This window comes from Heptranchias perlo, chromosome 30 (assembly GCF_035084215.1).
Source record: "Heptranchias perlo isolate sHepPer1 chromosome 30, sHepPer1.hap1, whole genome shotgun sequence".
NCBI lineage: Eukaryota > Metazoa > Chordata > Chondrichthyes > Hexanchiformes > Hexanchidae > Heptranchias > Heptranchias perlo.
Window position 1 is genome coordinate 18,322,407 of NC_090354.1, and position 18,127 is coordinate 18,340,533.

Genomic DNA, 18,127 nt, shown 5'->3' on the forward strand with positions numbered 1-18,127 from the left:
GAATGCCCTTCATAAACCTCTCCGCCTCTCTCTCTCCTCCTTTAAGATGCTCCTTAAAACCTACCTCTTTGACCAAGTTTTTGATCACCTGTCCTAATATCTCCTTATGTGGCTCAGTGTCAAGTTTTGTTTGATTACGCTCCTGTGAAGTGTCTTGAGACTTTTTACTACATTAAAGGTGCTATATAAATGCAAGTTGTTGTTGAATATGGTATGTATTCAGTTATCTAGTGGTGGAAGTACATACATTGAAGTAACACATGTGCTTCTTGGTGTGAAACTAAGCAACACTAACCAGCAATGTTATCGGTTGACCCAGTCCTTACTGAGTTAACTAATTTCAGCTAGGACACTAGTAAGGGGTGCTACAATTGGAGAGGGGAAGGGAGAGAGAAGGGGGAAAAAAAATCAGCCAGATTTACTTCTCCTGCGTGTTGTCCAGTGAGCTCTGGTGGAAAAGGTGTGTGTTTGAGGCCATCACGTGAGGAGAAAATGGGACTTGACTGATACCCCATGCTTGAACGGTCTGCTAAGACTCACAGGTCAGCTCACATATTATAATGGTCATTTAATCAAGATACAGTAAAGTTGCTAGGACCTGTGAAAGATACTCCAGCATAAATCATTGCTTTCAGGAAGTGAGGAGGGTAGATCTTTTTCTTTTTAACTCCCAAAAGCTTTCCTATACCTTGTCACGTGTCAGTTTCAATACTAGAGAGTGGGCCACTGATTTTTGCCAATCCAGCCATGTAATTGGATGAATGTAGGAGTAAAAAGGCAACACTGGATAACTTATGCTCCAAATACTGTTCTCTCTCCCAGTGAAAAAAAAACACTGAGCCTCTACTCAGTGCCTCTTCCTAGTGCCCAGGCAAAATTAAGAAAGGCATCTGTCAGAACCATGGGCTCAAATCCACACATTCATTTACACTAAAGTGCCTGTCCCACTGAGCTGGTGCAAACTATATCTTACTGCTTCTTGATAATATTCTTCAGTCTTTAGCTATGTGCACTTCTGTTTTACATAAAAATCTACAATATCACCACCAGTTTATCAAATTGAATTTTCAATCAGCCTCTTTCCATTTCCTCAGCTTGTATATCTCTATAATTTATTCTGTCATTTAAATTCAGATGTTCTGACTTTGGATCTAATGTTTCATTCTATACTTTCACAGATGTTTTCCTTTTCTAACTTCACCTTATTGTCTTGCATTTTGTATATTGATCTCTGCAATAAAGTTGATAAAAATCCTTAACTCACTCAGTTTCATCTTAAGCAATAGCTACACTTCGGAGCTGTCTGGAGCTTCCCCAGGCAGTAGTAAAACAGGAAGTATCTGAAACAGTTCAATTAGTTCCTGCACTGGCAATCCCCCAATTCTGGTAGTTGTGAAGAGATTGTTATTAACATATTCTTCTGGTTTCACAGAATGTTCTGCAGTATCACTGTTTTATTACTTCAGTGTCTTTTTCACCTCTCCAGTTTTCCATTCTCCTCTCCTGAAGGTACTAACATGCCAGTATATGGTACCATAGGAGCCGATTGGCCTCCTTATCACATCCTAGTGGTTATTCTTCAACTGTGGGTGATATCCAAGACAAGCTTGGTCCTATCCTCCTCTGACACTCACATCAGTGCACTTTTTAGCAAGGTCATTTGACAGTATTCAGGTGTGGCAACCTTGGTTGATCATTGCTCCTGCCTCGTTGAGTCAATTATTGAATGCCTGTTGATTGTTCCTCTAATCCATTTCAGCTAACAACACTTTGTGGCCTGCGTGCTTCAGGAGCACACCACACAGAGCTAATGGTGGGCCTCATAATAAGATATCTGACTACTTTCATGAACACCTGCAATTGCAAAATCTCTGAGACTGCTGTTAATTGCATTTTCAAGAATAGGAAATCTAGTTTGGCTGCATCAAGAAGAGATCTAAGTTAGAATAATTACACAAAATTAATGCTGCAACCAACACAAGGAAAAATTTGTAGGGCAAAGTGGAAAGAGCAGGAGAGTGAGACTAATTGGATAGCTCTTTCAAAGAGCTGGCACAGGCATGATGGGCCAAATGGCCACCTTCAGTGCTGTATGATTCTATGAAGATTCAGCTTCATCTCACAATTCTTCATTCAAGAACTTCCCAATCTCAGCCAGGCTGTCTGGGCAGATAACAAGCACCAATGAAGAATTTATCCACAGGGAGGGAGAAAAACCTGATAGCAAGTCAATGGGGCCTGATCTCCCACATCTCCTAGCAACCAGTCCTCAGCAGAGGTCCAGGAACAGATTGCTGGCCTGCCATTGAAGAAAGATGGAGGAAAGGCAACCAAAAACTCGAGTGAGCAGATTTATGAAAGAAGGAAGAACAAACTTGCATTTATATAGTGCCTTTCACAACCTCAGGTCACCCCAAAGTGCTTCACAGCTAATTAAGTATTTTTTGAAGTCTCATCACTGTTGTAATGTAGGGAAACATTGCAGCCAATTTACACACAAGGTGATGTTGGTTGAGGGATAAATTTTGGCCAGCACACCGGGAATGCTCCCCTGCCCTTCAAATAGTGCCATGGGATCTTTTACATTCACTTGAGAGCGGAGATGGGGCCATGGTTTAATATCTCATCAGAAAGATGGCAACTCCATCAGTAATTGAAGGACAGAAAAAATTTATACTTATGTAGCTCTTTTCATGTCCTCAGGACATCCCAAACCACTTCACAATGCTGTTTTCTTTTCAAGTGCAGTCGCTGTTGTTATGCACGAAAATGTGATCGTCAATTTGTACACAGCAAGGTCCCACGAACAGCAATGAGATAAATGACCAGTTTATCTGCTATTGGTGGTGTTGGTTGAAGGATAACTGTGGGCCAGGACCCTGGTGGAATTTCCCCTTCTGTTCTTTAAATAGTGATATGCTATCTTTAACGACACCTATACAGTCAGACAGGACATCTCATCTGAAAGACGACTCCTCTGGCAATGCAGTCCTCCCTCAACACTTGATTGATGTGTCAGCCTAGATTATGTGCTCTCAAGTCCTGAACCCACAGCCGTCTGACTCAGAAGCAAGAGTATGAGCACTGAACCGAAGTATCACTGAAAATATAATCAGGGATATATAATGTTTGAGGGATCCAAAATACATAAAAATGCCAATGAATGAGTTGCATCAGTGCTGGTTATGAGAGACAAACTCCATACTTAATGACTAATTATTATGTTTAGTGTGTGGTGTAAAATAGCACTTTTAGCAAACTTTTTAATTACAGTATCGGTCTTATGTTGGTCTGGATTATTAAATCCAGAGGTTCTCACAGAGTCTGTGGCCCCGATATTAGAGTGGAGGCGGGATGGCAGCGGGGGGGGGGGGTGAAGGTGCACGTGGCAAACTCGAGTAAAAGAAACTTACCTTTTCTGATGCGATCGACATGTAATTGATGGTGATTAAAGTTATTTCCAGGTTTCGCGCCTGGCAGCCAGCCTGATTGACAGGAGCTGCAACGTCGAGGGCGGGGCCGGGGGGGGGGGGAAGAGAAAGAGAGAGAGCGAGACGTCATCTGGCGCTGGAACAGAAGTTCGAGGTGTGGAGGTGGGGGGGGGAGAGGGGAAGATCGAGAGGGGAGAGTGGAACAGCGGGGGGGTTTCACCAGGCGTGAATCGGAAGCCGTGGGGAAGCAGCCGGATAAGTTAAAAATCGTTCTAACTACCCAATATGTCTGAAGTAAAGTACCTTAAGTACCTCAATTAGGTATATTTGGTTCTTTAACTATCATCCCGCCGGCGTTAATTGCCAGCGGGACCTCCAGATAAGGGAAGCGCATGTACACAGTCTGTGGGGAACTCGGAAGTCGGCAGGTTGGAGCCAGCCTCCGAACCCGCTCTGCATTTTTGCAATTTTCGCAGTCCCCGCCTCCCCCGCCCTCAACGCACCCGCAATTTAAGTTGAAAATTGAGCTCTGTGAATCAGATTGGCAGAACCTTTAATAACATCCATCACAATTTGTTGAAAGATAATCTTTAATAACAATTACTGAGTTTGATTTGAAGACTAATAAAAATAGAGAAGTAATGCCAGCCCCTAAATTTGCCTTAATTATGCAAATAAAAAACTATTGAATAAAAAAAAATCAACAGTTTACAGCCTTCAAACAAGATATATGAAGGGAGCTGAACAGTGTCCACTACCATTAAAGTAACATTTTATACAAAAGCTTTTTTTTGTAGAATATAAAATTATTCACCGAAGCATCCGCTTCTTTGGGGATTACTCTGTTGTCCGTATTGTTCCAACCAATGTTTCAATCATGGTATTAAATGCTTCTTAAAAATTAACACAGACTTCATTGCATTCATCAACAATCAAATAAGTGCCTCAGTGGTTCTGTCAGTAGAAATGATGTGGAGATGCCGGTGATGGACTGGGGTTGACAATTGTAAACAATTTTACAACACCAAGTTATAGTCCAACGATTTTTATTTGAAATCTACAAGCTTTCGGAGGCTTCCTCCTTCCTCATGTAATTGTCAGGAGCTCCTTGAATGCGTAGGCTTCAAGGAGCTCCTGACAATTACCTGAGGAAGGAGGAAGCCTCCGAAAGCTTGTAGATTTCAAATAAAAATCGTTGGACTATAACTTGGTGTTGTAAAATTGTTTACAACTGTCAGTAGGAACACTTGATAACCAGCCAGAAGGCTGAAGTTCCCAGATCAAATGTCACTCTAACTGGCTTGTCTTAGTTAGTTCTTAGTAATTTAGTTAGCTTAGCGGGGGTTGAGGGATACTGGATGGAGCACCACATTCATGTGAAACATTCTGTCCTCCAGAAAGGAAAAGTTGACATGGAGAGCCTCGCCTCACTTGAATTGCCGGCTTGCTGATCAGAAAGGAACATTGTCAATGACAGGAGGAGGACACACGGAGAGAAGATTTCCACTGTTGCTATCTGTAGAAAATTGGTGAATGAATTCTTTCTACCTGTGGTTATGATTTCAATACAAATTACAAACAGAGTAAACCTTCCCTGATGGCGGCAAATGTATTGTCAGAAGATACAAAGAAAAAAAGGGGCTTCTTTTTTCAAAAGCAACCCTGTAAAAGTCTTTATTACTTGGAGCTTCAGTTTCTACATACAGAAGACAATCAGCATACTTGCAAGTGAGTAATTAATAAACAAAGCCCACCAACAGCACCAGGGAAAGTAGAACCTACTTCCCCTCACAAGGAACTTTTGGAAAACAAATGCATACTTATTACTAAGCCACAAGGATTTGGTACTGCCATTAAACTAGCAGTAAAAACAATTACAACTTGTTGGAAAATACCAAAAATGAAATACAATTACATAATTTACCCTTTGACACCTGCAATTAGGCTCAACTTTTTGGGGAGTGACATGTATACCAATGTAATGTTTTCTCCTTGCAAAACTTAAGAAACAAGTCTCTGAGTTATGACTTCTCACAGCCTGACAAAGGTACAGTTCTTTATTTATTGTCTCTTCTTTAGCAGAGACATTTCCTGTCCCTGCAACATCCAGAAGGGAAACATTACAAAGTGAAGGAAAGGAATAGAATACATCAGATTTTATTACATTTGTTGCTGTAGGAACAGTCACAGGCAGCAGTCCCTTGTCTCCCAGCCACCATGACAGTTGAAAATTCACAGTCAGACTCAAAATAGCTTACATTTAGAGAAGAGAATTTTAGTTCTAGATTAAAACCACTGTTATTCCATTTTAAACCTGAAATGATAGAACTGGGTTACATTTAGATGTTTACAAATCAACCTGAAAATACAAATTTGGTTTGACGCTGATTCCAAGTAATTAGACATTTGCCACCAAGCAGCAATAAAGGAAGAAAGAAGGAACTTGCATTTTTGTAGGACTGCGTCCAGGGCCACCAACATTGACCTTAGTGGCTCCATCTAGTGGCACTGGTAATGGCAGTAGGACATTTGTGTAATGACCACGACTTCTGGCTGTTCCACTTCCCCCTGCAGAATGTTCTGCACCCTCTCCGTGATGTTCTTTACCCTGGCACCGGGGAAACAACACACCATGCAGGTCTCACAGAAACACCAGTATGTCCCCCTGACTAGCGAATCCCCTACGACTACTGCATTTCTACAGTTCACTGTGCCCCCCCGTGCAGTCGTTTGCCCCATGGTGCCATGCTCAGGACTACACTCCTTCGAGGTGTCGTCACCCTCACTGGTATTCAACGCTGAATACCGGTTTGAGAGTGCCACACACCCAGAGGATTCCTGCACTGCCTGCCTCTTCTTACCCTCTTAGATGGCCACCACTTGGTATCCTGAACTGCAGGCACTGAACTGTCTTCATTGCTTTCCTCCCTCAGCCTCTGCACTGAGCAACAACTCTTCCTTGATGATTTCAACCTCCATCTCAACTCACCATACCCTCTCCCCTCTGAGTTCATTGCCGTCCTATCCTCCCTTAATCTCTCCCTCCATATAAACTCCCATACCCATATTCACGGCCACTCCCTCGACGTTGCCATCTCACGTGGCCTCTCTACTCCCATCATGTCAAATACTGATAAGGCCATCTCTGATCACTTCCTTGCATCCCTCTCCTCCCACATCCCTTTTCCCCCTCCCAACCCCACTTCCTTCTGTGCCCACCCCTGGAAAAAACTCTCCCCCAAGTCACTTACAATGACCCTTTCTAATTCCCAAGTGTCTATAACTTTGGCCCTCCATTCAACACGACATTTCTGCAGCTACTGATCTGCTCAATCACACCCTCACCTCCACCTTTGATGCCTTTGTCCCCATTAAAACCATTACTCTCTCACCCTACCTGGTTGTTCCCCTTGCTACTCCCTTAAGTCCAAGGGATGCAGATTTGAATGTTTATGACGGACGACTGGTTTAGCCATCTGTCGCCAGTCCTGGCTGGACCACATAAAGCACTATCGGGTCCTGCTCTCCTCTGCCAAAATTGCTCACTATTCCAGGATCATCCGCTTCCCTCCTTTCCCCCAGCCCACCAAGACAAACTTCCCCTATGGTTCCCCCTGCCCTAGCCCTAAACTTGCATCAAAAATTTCCTCCAACAAAATATTGGGAAGACCGAAGCCATTGTCTTTGGTCCCCGCCACAAACTCCGTTCCCTAGCCACCGACTCCATCCCTCTCCTTGGCCACTGTCCAAGGTTGAACCAGACCGTTCGCAACCTTGCCGTTCTATTTGACCCTCAGATGAGCTTCTGACCACTCCGCTCCATCACCATGACTGCCGACTTCCACCTCCATAACATCGCCTGTCTCCGCCCCTGCCTCAGCTCATCTGCTGCTGAAACCCTCATCCATGCCTTTGTTAGCTCTAGATTGACTATTCCAATGCTCTCCTGGCCAGCCTCCCATCTTCCACCCTCAATATACTGGAGCTGATCCAAAACTCTGCTGCACGTATCCTAACTTGGAACAAGTCTTGTCCACCCATCACTTCTATGCTCGCTGACCTACATTGGCTCCAGGTCCACTAATACCTTGGTTTTAAAATTCTCATCCTCACATTGAAATCCCTCCGTGGCCTCACACCTTCCTATCTGAACTTGGTTGTGTTAGCGATGTGTGTTCTCTGAAATCAGTAATGTTAGCACTGTACATTCTATGAACTCAGTAGTATAAGCGCTGTGCGTTCTCTGAACTCGGGGGCGTCAGCATTGTGCGTTCGCCGAACTCGGTGGTGTCAGCGCTGTGCGTTCTCTGAACTCGGGGGTGTCTGCGCTGTGCATTCTCTGAACTCGGTAGTGTAAGCACTGTGCATTCTCTGAACTCGGTAGTGTAAGCACTGTGCATTCTCTGAACTCGGTAGTATTAACACTGTCTGTTCTCTGAAATCAGTAGTGTTAGCACTGTACCTTGTCTGAACTCTGTAGCCTGCCTGACAACGACTGGATCAAATTACACGTTCAAGAGAACTTGGGATGAGTAGTTCCTCCCACAGCCTGTCAGTGGCATTTCAAGAATGTCCTACTGCCATTACCAGTGCCACTAGATGAAGCCACTAAGTTCAACACCGGTGGCCCTGGACGCAGCCTTCTCCCAGCACCCTGGTCAGCCTGTGTGGGTTTGTTTGCATGGCAAGGATTACACCGATCACACATACAAGAAGGGAGGAAGCATGCTGAAAAGATAAATAAGTATACTACCTTATTACATAAGTATGCTTCCTTATTAGCTTACCACCTTATTAGCTTTCTGATTAGCTTACCAAACAGTAAATAGCTTCACACCAAGGAAGTAGCCAAGGGCAATTCTATTATAATAGAATACTGTTGACATTACACATTTGTAAAATTACAAAACAGCATTGAGAGTGTTTGATTTAATTTACTTTTCTAAAGAAAACTAATCTTATTAAAGCAGAAACATCATACAAGCAACACAATTTTCTCAGCATGAGAACGTTTTATCTACAATTTAAACCTACGTGTCTGTCATGCTATCAATTCCATTACCGTTAAATCATTTTGCTTAAAATATCAGCAGCAGAATTATCATGAGTAAAAGAATAATATATTCCTTAGTTTGTTGAAAGCCACCTTGAAATATCCGACGTTCCTGGATTATTTTAACTTTCCATTATTCATCACCCAGATAAACCCAGCAAGTGGAAAGAGCCAGTACTTTGGGAACATCAATTTCTGAATTTGTGTATGGTGTAGAAAGCTGATCAAACAGAAAAGCTTTCAATTTCTCCATGTCCTTGAAGATGTTAAAGACCTCAATCAAGTCCCACCTCGTCGTCCTCTTGTCAAGAGAGTTACATCCTCTAAGTTCAGGAATCAGGCTTGTAGCCCTTCTCTAGACTTGCTCCAATAAATCCAGTGCCTGCAGGTGGCTTCTGCACCACATGAACATCGCCTCCGGCCCACCAGCTAATTGCTGCTCTCTGCCTGCTTCAGACAGGCAGCCAATCGGCGGCATGTCAATGAGGCCCTGGAGTTAAAAAAAATCCAGGCCTGAAATTTATGACAACAGGTGCGTTTCGCACTCGCTCCAACCCCGCTCACCCAAAACCGCTCAGGGGTTAAAATTCACCCTAATGTTTATTGCATTCAATTCTTATTTTTGACAGTCTCAAAATCTTTGGTACATTACTAGCAAATCTGTGCACTGTAAAATTTGTGTAACTCATGGTCCAAGTAAAGAGATCCAAACTAATCCACAACGTTGCTTTGTATTCAAGGCAATGTTGGTATCATCTAGCAGCACAATTTTTTTAAAATTAATTTTACTTCAGTGAAACTTTCCGTGCAACAGAACTACCGACACTCAAACTCCAATCCAAAAACTTAACATTTGAGCTTTTTTTTTATTCGTTCATGGGATGTGGGCGTCGCTGGCGAGGCCAGCATTTATTGCCAATCCCTAATTGCCCTTGAGAAGGTGGTGATGAGCCGCCTTCTTGAACCACTGCAGTCCGTGTGGTGAAGGTTTTCACACAGTGCTGTTAGGAAGGGAGTTCCAGGATTTTGACCCAGCGACGATGAAGGAACGGCGATATATTTCCAAGTCGGGATGGTGTGTGACTTGGAGGAGAACATGCAGGTGCTGTTGTTCCCATGTACCTGCTGCTCTTGTCCTTCTAGGTGGTAGAGGTCGCGGGTTTGGGAGGTGCTGTCGAAGAAGCCTTGGTGAGTTGCTGCAGTGCATCCTGTGGATGGTACACACTGCAGCCACAGTGCGCCGGTGGTGAAGGGAGTGAATGTTTAGGGTGGTGGAAGGGGTGCCAATCAAGCGGGCTGCTTTGTCCTGGATGGTGTCGAGCTTCTTGAGTGTTGTTGGAGCTGCACTCATCCAGGCAAGTGGAGAGTATTCCATCACACTCCTGACTTGTGCCTTGTAGATGGTGGAAAGGCTTTGGGGAGTCAGGAGGTGAGTCACGTGCCGCAGAATACCCAGCCTCTGACCTGCTCTTATAGCCACAGTATTTATATGGCTGGTCAGTTAAGTTTCTGGTCAATGGTGACCCCCAGGATGTTGATGGTGGGGGATTCGGCAACGGTAATACCGTTGAATGTCAAGGGGAGGTGGTTAGACTCTCTCTTGTTGGAGATGGTCATTGCCTGGCACTTATCTGGTGCGAATGTTACTTGCCACTTATGAGCCCAAGCCTGGATGTTGTCCAGGTCTTGCTGCATGCAAGCTCGGACCGCTTCATTATTTGAGGGGTTGCGAATGGAACTGAACACTGTGCAATCATCAGCGAACATCCCCATTTCTGACCTTTGAGGGAGGGAAGGTCATTGATGAAGCAGCTGAAGATGGTTGGGCCTAGGACACTGCCCTGAGGAACTCCTGTAGCAATGCCCTGGGGCTGAGATGATTGGCCTCCAACCACCACTACCATCTTCCTTTGTGCTAGGTATGACTCCAGCCACTGGAGAGTTTTCCCCCTGATTCCCATTGACTTCAATTTTACTAGGGCTCCTTGGTGCCACACTCGGTCAAATGCTGCCTTGATGTCAAGGGCAGTCACTCTCACCTCACCTCTGGAATTCAGCTCTTTTGTCCATGTTTAGACCAAGGCTGTAATGAGGTCTGGCGCCGAGTGGTCCTGGCGGAACCCAAACTGAGCATCGGTGAGCAGGTTATTGGTGAGTAAGTGCCGCTTGGTAGCACTGTCGACGACACCTTCCATCACTTTGCTGATGATTGAGAGTAGACTGATGGGGCGGTAATTGGCCGGATTGGATGTCCTGCTTTTTTTTGTGGACAGGACATACCTGGGCAATTTTCCACATTGTCGGGTAGATGCCAGTGTTGTAGCTGTACTGGAACAGCTTGGCTAGAGGCGCAGCTAGTTCTGGAGCACAAGACTTCAGCACTACAGCCGGGATGTTGTCGGGGCCCATAGCCTTTGCTGTATCCAGTGCACTCAGCCATTTCTTGATATCACGTGGAGTGAATCGAATTGGCTGAAGACTGGCTTCTGTGATGGTGGGGATATCGGGAGGAGACCGATTGTTGGTGCAAAGAGTGACATTCCCCAGCATCAACATCCCTAACTTTGATGAACCCAAAAAGAAAGTGATATATAATAGATCTTTCATAAGGTGTACTTATCTAGGTGAAGGACAACAGTAAAATATGTAGACGTGTGTTTAATTACCACTCTCAGTATTTTTTCTCTTCCTCCTCCTCCTGTTAGTTGTTTAATTGTCCACCACCATTCACAACAGGATGTGGCAGGACTGCAGAGCTTTGATCTGATCCATTGGTTGTAGAATCGCTTAGCTCTGTCTATAGCATGTTGCTTCCGCTGTTTAGCATGCATGTAGTCCTGACTTGTAGCTTCACTAGGTTGGTACCTCATTTTTAAGTTCGCCACACAACACGTTTGATTTGAGCTTGTATCCTGACAAGGATCATTTTTAAAACCGCATCTGAAGACATAATGGTACTGCCTCGCAACAGCAACAAGGCCTGTCACTGGCAGGACCTGCATTATCCATGGGCCTTGAAGGCCTGTACTTTAGCCTCTAAGCTGTGATTCTAGAGTACTGGGAATTCTGCACATACAGAACAGATGTAAGAGTTGGCTGGTTATGCAAATGGCCAAACATAAGAGACAAAAATTGTAAGAAAGAGCTGTGTATTAAATAGAAAATTATAATATGAATGGAAAATTATAAAGCAAATATTGGTGGTAAAATGCTAAATTATCACTTTACAGACAATTTCATATCTCACTCTTTTTCTTCCTCCTGATGTCAATATTTCCCATTGTTGCTTTTGGTACAGTTGTTATTGCAACAACATTCGTTCCAGCAGTCTTTGCTATATCAGAATACAAAAATACTACTTCATTTCAATTTAATGGTGTTTGTTATGGCTGCAACTGTTGCAGTTGCTACATGTACAATCAGAATCATTCAGAGCTGTGAATGTAAATGATATCAAATAGGCACATTTGATTCAAAATTAATTGTTGATTTTATGTAACAAGCCCTCAGAACTATATTTCTTTGAATTAAGTGAAGGTCAGCATCATTGTTAATATAACTAAATGAACTAGTTGAACACTGTTCTAGTAACTGAGTTAGTGCTGTCTGCGAGTCAAACAGAATGCAGCTGCTAGCATCAGAAAGCATAGGTCTCACATTTAGAATTTTGCTCGGAAGTTGTTTGTTGTGTTTAGAGTTTTGTCGGTGAAATTACTTGGATAATTTCCCATGTCAAAATTAGTAAACAAAATCTGCATTGTACTGAACTTGGTATTAATTCATTTTCGGTATAAAGGTAGATTATGCTGAATGAGTAACCTGATTGAGTAGTTTAAAATGCCAAAATGATCTGTATGAAACAATTAAGTGCATCAGTAGTGTCTGCTCCATTCTGTGCAAGAATATGTTTAAAAGATAAATTTGTAGAATATTGTACAAGAATATCCTGCATAGCTGCAAGGAATGCTATAGACCAATACTGGCATGCTGCTTAAACTAAAATTTATGCTCAGTGCTATACAACTACTTTTACTATAATGGGAAATTCAAGAGAAGGAACAATATGTTTTAGATTTACCAGACATTTAGGATGCTGTTTCTGCTTTGGGGCACAACTAAGTGAATGCCTTTTTTTTAAAATTGTGACTGAGCCTCTTTGATATGCTTTGAATCTTTTGAGCATTGAAATCAATCTTTGTTCTACTATCATTTTGCAGCTATTAATGGATTTTCTCCAATCCAGAGGAACTCAATGGCTATTTCACTATCACCTGTTCATTTCAGCCCTCTGAAGCAGGCAATGTTGTTTGAGTTCAATAGAAATCCTCTTTACGTTGATAAAGGACATGGATTCACTGACCTACATTGGCTTCGATCCCCCAAAGCCTCAAATTTATAAGTTTCATCCTCATGTTTAAATCACTTTATGGCCTTGCCCATCCCTATCTCTATAACCTGCTGCAGCCCTACAATCCCCCCCTCCCTTCACCCCACCATTGGTGGCTATACCTTCACCCGCCTACACCTCACACTCTGGAATTCCCTCCATAAACCCCTCTGCTTTTCCACCTCCCTCTCCTCCTCTGAGACTCTTCTTAACACTCACCTCTTTAACCAAGCTTTTGGTCACCCCTCCTTATATCTCCTTTGGCTCAGCATCCATTTTTTGACTATGTCTTTATGAAGTGCTTTAGGATGTGTAAAAGCACTATATAAATACAAGTTATTGTTGTTGAAAATAGTATTCTGAACAAAAAGTATCTCATTATATACTTAAAACTAAGCGCTGTCGCAAAATATGTTAAATTTTTTAATGGAAATTGGCTCCACTGAAAGCAAAAGGTTCTGCACTTTTAAATCATACTGAGAGCCAAAATTCAACTGCTGTCCCACACAACTCTATGAAGCCACAGATACTCTCTTCAATTTGTAGTTTTGTTGAAAAGCTATACCCATTATACCATCTATGAAAAAATGGTGCTAAAGTATGTTACACTTGTTGAAAGCTTTTCACAACTTGGTCATTAGACTCTTCATCTGAAATTCAGCTCCTTCAGAAAGTTAACCAAATCAGGCTGTGTTAGTCTATTAACATATGTAGATATAATATACCAATGAACCATATAACACCAGGCAAGAAAATAATGCAAATCACTGGTAACAAGTTTTCAAACATAATATGTAAAACATTTCATGAACTGCTGCTCAGTGTTGCTGGCACCGTGTGCACCTGTGCATAAAGGATCTGGCCTTCATGCACTGGTAATTTCCTGGTACACTAGCATGGCACTTATGCCGTGCTATCAAGCTACAGCAATCAGTAAAGGGCTGCGAGTTGTACATCGGCTGATTTTCCAGTGAAGCGGGGGGGGGGGGGAGAGGGGTGGCGCAAGGGAACCTTTTTGATATTTTCTAATGCAGCTTCCCCTTCAATGCCTGTTCCAAATAAGCAATGTGCTGCTGGGTCACTGCTCAAGTCGTCCAGTCCCCCTATTGGGGAGCCGCCTAATTTAAATGAAATTTAAGTGTCTAGAAAGCCAAGTACACAGCCCCTTTGCACTCACTGCCTGCATTGGGGTGTGCTGGGAGTCTCAGCTGTATTGTCGGCCTCAGGCCTATGCACTTGAGTACAGATAGCAGGCACTTGATGCACTTCAGTGTATCAGTCACCCACCATCATATTAGCTAATCCCAAAGGCCGTAATTAAAATGACTGAAACTTCAGTTATTTGATGTTCTGGGCCTTTTCATTCAGTATTAAAAATGTATTTTTCAATTTGCACTAGTCTTTTTAACAACAGGCACATTCATATAACGCCTTTAACGAAATAAAATGTTCCAAAGCATTTCACTGGAGTGTAATAAGACAAAAATTGTAAGTCTTTTTAAAGCTGTTTTATTGATCTGATTTCTACCTATTATTAAGAACTCCAAATATTTAGGATATCGCATTATGTATTTTGTGTAGCACCACAGTAACCTATTTTTCTTAATGACTTACAAAATGACTGAGAAAATGGATGAACCTAATCTGAAGAACACTTCAGCCGATGCTCCAGAAATAATGTATTTCAATTATTTTCCTCGGTGCTACTCAAAGCTTCCATCTCTGTTAACTCACTGGCACTGTGATTATTTTAAAATTGATGGTTTGGAAAGGAGCTGAAGTGAGTAGTCCATATGTTACTGGAAAGGCTGCAGGCTGGCATTTATAACTTGCTATTGTATTGTAGAGCAAAACATCACAGTTGTTGGTGTTTGAATAAAAATGAGCTACAGTTCCCTCCTTTTTGTAGTTTTTTTTCAATTAATTTAGACTCGCTATACCCAAGAGAATATCTAAGGCAAGACCCTATACCTCTTAACAATTTCTTTGGTGCTCGGTGTTGTGAGTGTGTGATCTGGGCTTCTCGCTTTTCTGCCTTCACAAGCAACCTAGTTGAGATCAATAACTCACCAAAAGAGCTGTTGATTTGATTTTCACATGTTTATGATTAAAAAGAAAGGCTGAACTATAATTTGCCTGTTCGTTTTTGTGTGTAAAATCCAGTGAAGGAGCCACGACTTGCTTACGACCGCACTCTGCTGGTTCCTAGTTATTTACTCAAAAGCTATTGAGGGATTTTTTAAAAAAGTAATCAATTCAGAAAATGTATTAATGGTCTAGCAAAATGAACCTTCAAACATAACCGAAGCAACCCTTTCTAGTCTGTTTTCTCTGCAACAGAAGCTTGGGGAGGAGCAGGAGAGAGATTTGGGAAAATTCGCTACATTACAAAGTTGTTAAAACAGCACTGGCTTGCAGTACCCTGTAGTCAGGTAACAGCAGTAATGTATCAGGAAAGAATCAGAAGTGTTCTTCAAGGAGGAAAATATTGAAGAATGATGAATACCAATTCATCCTGTCTCAACTGCATCCTCAGAAAAGCATCAACTGTGTCATTTCCATCTTCTGCATTCTTGTTTGGCCTCTCACGTTAAGATTTCTGAATCATGACTAAGTGCTCAATTTAAGTTTAGTTTTGGCTGTTTCAGGTCAACTGAAAAACTGGTCTGACACTTCAATCTCATTTCACACAGAGCCCTTAACAACTGTTAGTGCAGTTTGTGAGCTCCATTGTTTGGCAGATTACACAAATGAAAGGGCAATATTATGATTTTAGCATCATTCAGTACTCTGAAATGACTATTATTTATGTAATGTAGTTGTGGCTTGTTTCTGGTCTCCCATTCCACACCTTTTTACATCTGCAACTTGTTAAGATGCCAAACTTAATGGGAGGACTGGAGCCTTCTGCATAACTTTTGTAACCACTAAAGGTCTCAGATTAGCCTGGCAGAGAAAACATTCTATCTTGATAGTAATCAAGATCACAGGATAATCACAGATGGGAAGGCTATTTGGCACATTTTAGCTCATCAGTCCAGAATGACATTAAAGTCCCCCCATTAGAGCATCTAATTGGTTCTTAAATGATTCCAGGGTTTTCATCTCCACTAAATCCAGGAGTCCATTTCATGTGTTAATCACTTTATGGGTGAAGAGAAACTTCCAGATATCAGTCCTAAATTTACATTGTACTAGGTTGAACCTTTGACCACTTGTCCTACTCGGAATTTAATTTTCTGGATTTACCTTTTCCATACCATGCACAATCTTGTATATCTCCACAAATCCACCTCTAAGAGGTTTCTTTTCATGACTGAAGATTTCTAGTTTCTCCAGTGTTTCCTCATAACTCAGACCTGTAGGACTGGGAATCTATCTTGTGGCTCTTCGCACCAACGCCAGGGCTCGAGTATCTCACTTGTGTCTCAATGGCCAGAACTGTACTCAACATGTGGCCTTAGCACTGTACAATTTGCTTATGACTTCCTCTGACTTGTAATCTACTGTATAAAGTTCAACATTCAATTTAATAATTGCTCCTCTGTGTTGGTTGGACATTTTGATGTCAAGTCTACTAAGACTCCTAGGTTTCTTTCAACTTCATCCGTAGCTATTTCAACACCATTCATGGAGTACATGTGTTGCCCACTTTTTTTTTTATGTACAATACTTTACATTTATATTTACATATTTTGTCCAGTTTATTCTGTAATTTCTGCATTGCCTCCTACAATTCCACTGCCTCACCTAGTTTGGCAGCATCTACAGATTTGACCTGTTTTCATTGGGTTTTTGAGTTCAAATCATAAATCCAAATGAGGAACAGCAGTGGTTCCAATACTGAACCCTGAGCCACCCCAACTTAATTCCTCTAACGGGTACCCATTGTTTTGTTCCCTTTAGTTTCTTATCCATACCTAAGATTTACCCTGTATCCCCACACTTTGAGCTTAACTAATAGCCTTTCATGTGTAACTTTGTCAAATGCCTTCTGAAAGTCTTAGGTACAGATTGTAGGGCTTACCACAGTCCACCTCAGAGATCACTTCCTCAAAGAAGTCAAGAAGGTTGGTGAGGCAGGATATTCCCCTTCTGAATCCACGTTGACTGCTGTTAATTAAGTTATTATTATACAGATAATCAAATTTACACCTGATAATCAATTCCTTTATTTCACACAAGATTTATGTCAGACTAAAGGGTTTGTATTGCCCAAGTATGGTTTGTCGCCCTTTCTAATATGGGCACCACTTTGGCTGGTTTCTAATCTACTGGTACCTCCCCATTGTCCAGTGACTCCCTATCAATGATAGTCAATACCACATAATTCTCCTCCTTAGTCTCCTTGAGCACTCTGGGATAACTATCATCTCACCCTTGAGATATATTGTTTTTGAACCCTTTCAGCCAGTTTAGGACTTCCATTTCAGTTATATCCATTCATTTTTCCTGGATTAACTCTGAAGATGGCATTGTTGCTCAGGTTTTCCTTTGTGAATACTTGGGACGAAATAATCCTTCAGAATTTTTACCAACTTGTGTTTGTCGTCTTTTTCAAGCCCAATGGTATATTTTATGGTCCTCACCTCTTCTTTGACTGACCTCTTGCTATTGAAAGATTTTTTCACTGTTATATTTTGCATCTACAGCTATGCGTTTTTCTGGATCTCTGTCCTCTGATCACCTTTTTAACATTGTGCATGTTCTTAAAATTAATCCAAATGAATCTCATCCTCTTTTCTCTCTGCAGGATTTATAGAGGTGATTTTTTTTTGTTGCTTTTAATTTATTACTCCATTTAGGGCCATGCCACTTCACCTGTTGATCCAGCTGACAGAGAATCATACAATGGCAAACAACTGTCAGGATTCTCAACCACTGTCCACTAGCGACCTGTTCAAGCTTGATAAAATATCATAGCTGAACTTCAGAAAAATGCAAACACATATGTGGCTTCTTGACTCCATGTCATAGAAAATGATTTCCAAGAATGCTACTTCTTACAGAAACACCTCAACCAGCAATTCAGACTATAGGCATAAATTAATAGTACCCCGATCCATAAATGAATATATCAACTTATCGAAAGCATAATAGTTTCAATAATTGAAGGAGTTTGTGAACGTTCAGTAATTTACTACAATGCTCAGCCCCACCACTTGTATTTTAAACAAACTTCCACAATGCACTGTAAAAAAAAAACAATGGTAAGAGTTTACTGAAAAAAAGTGAACAATTCGACCACTGTTTGCA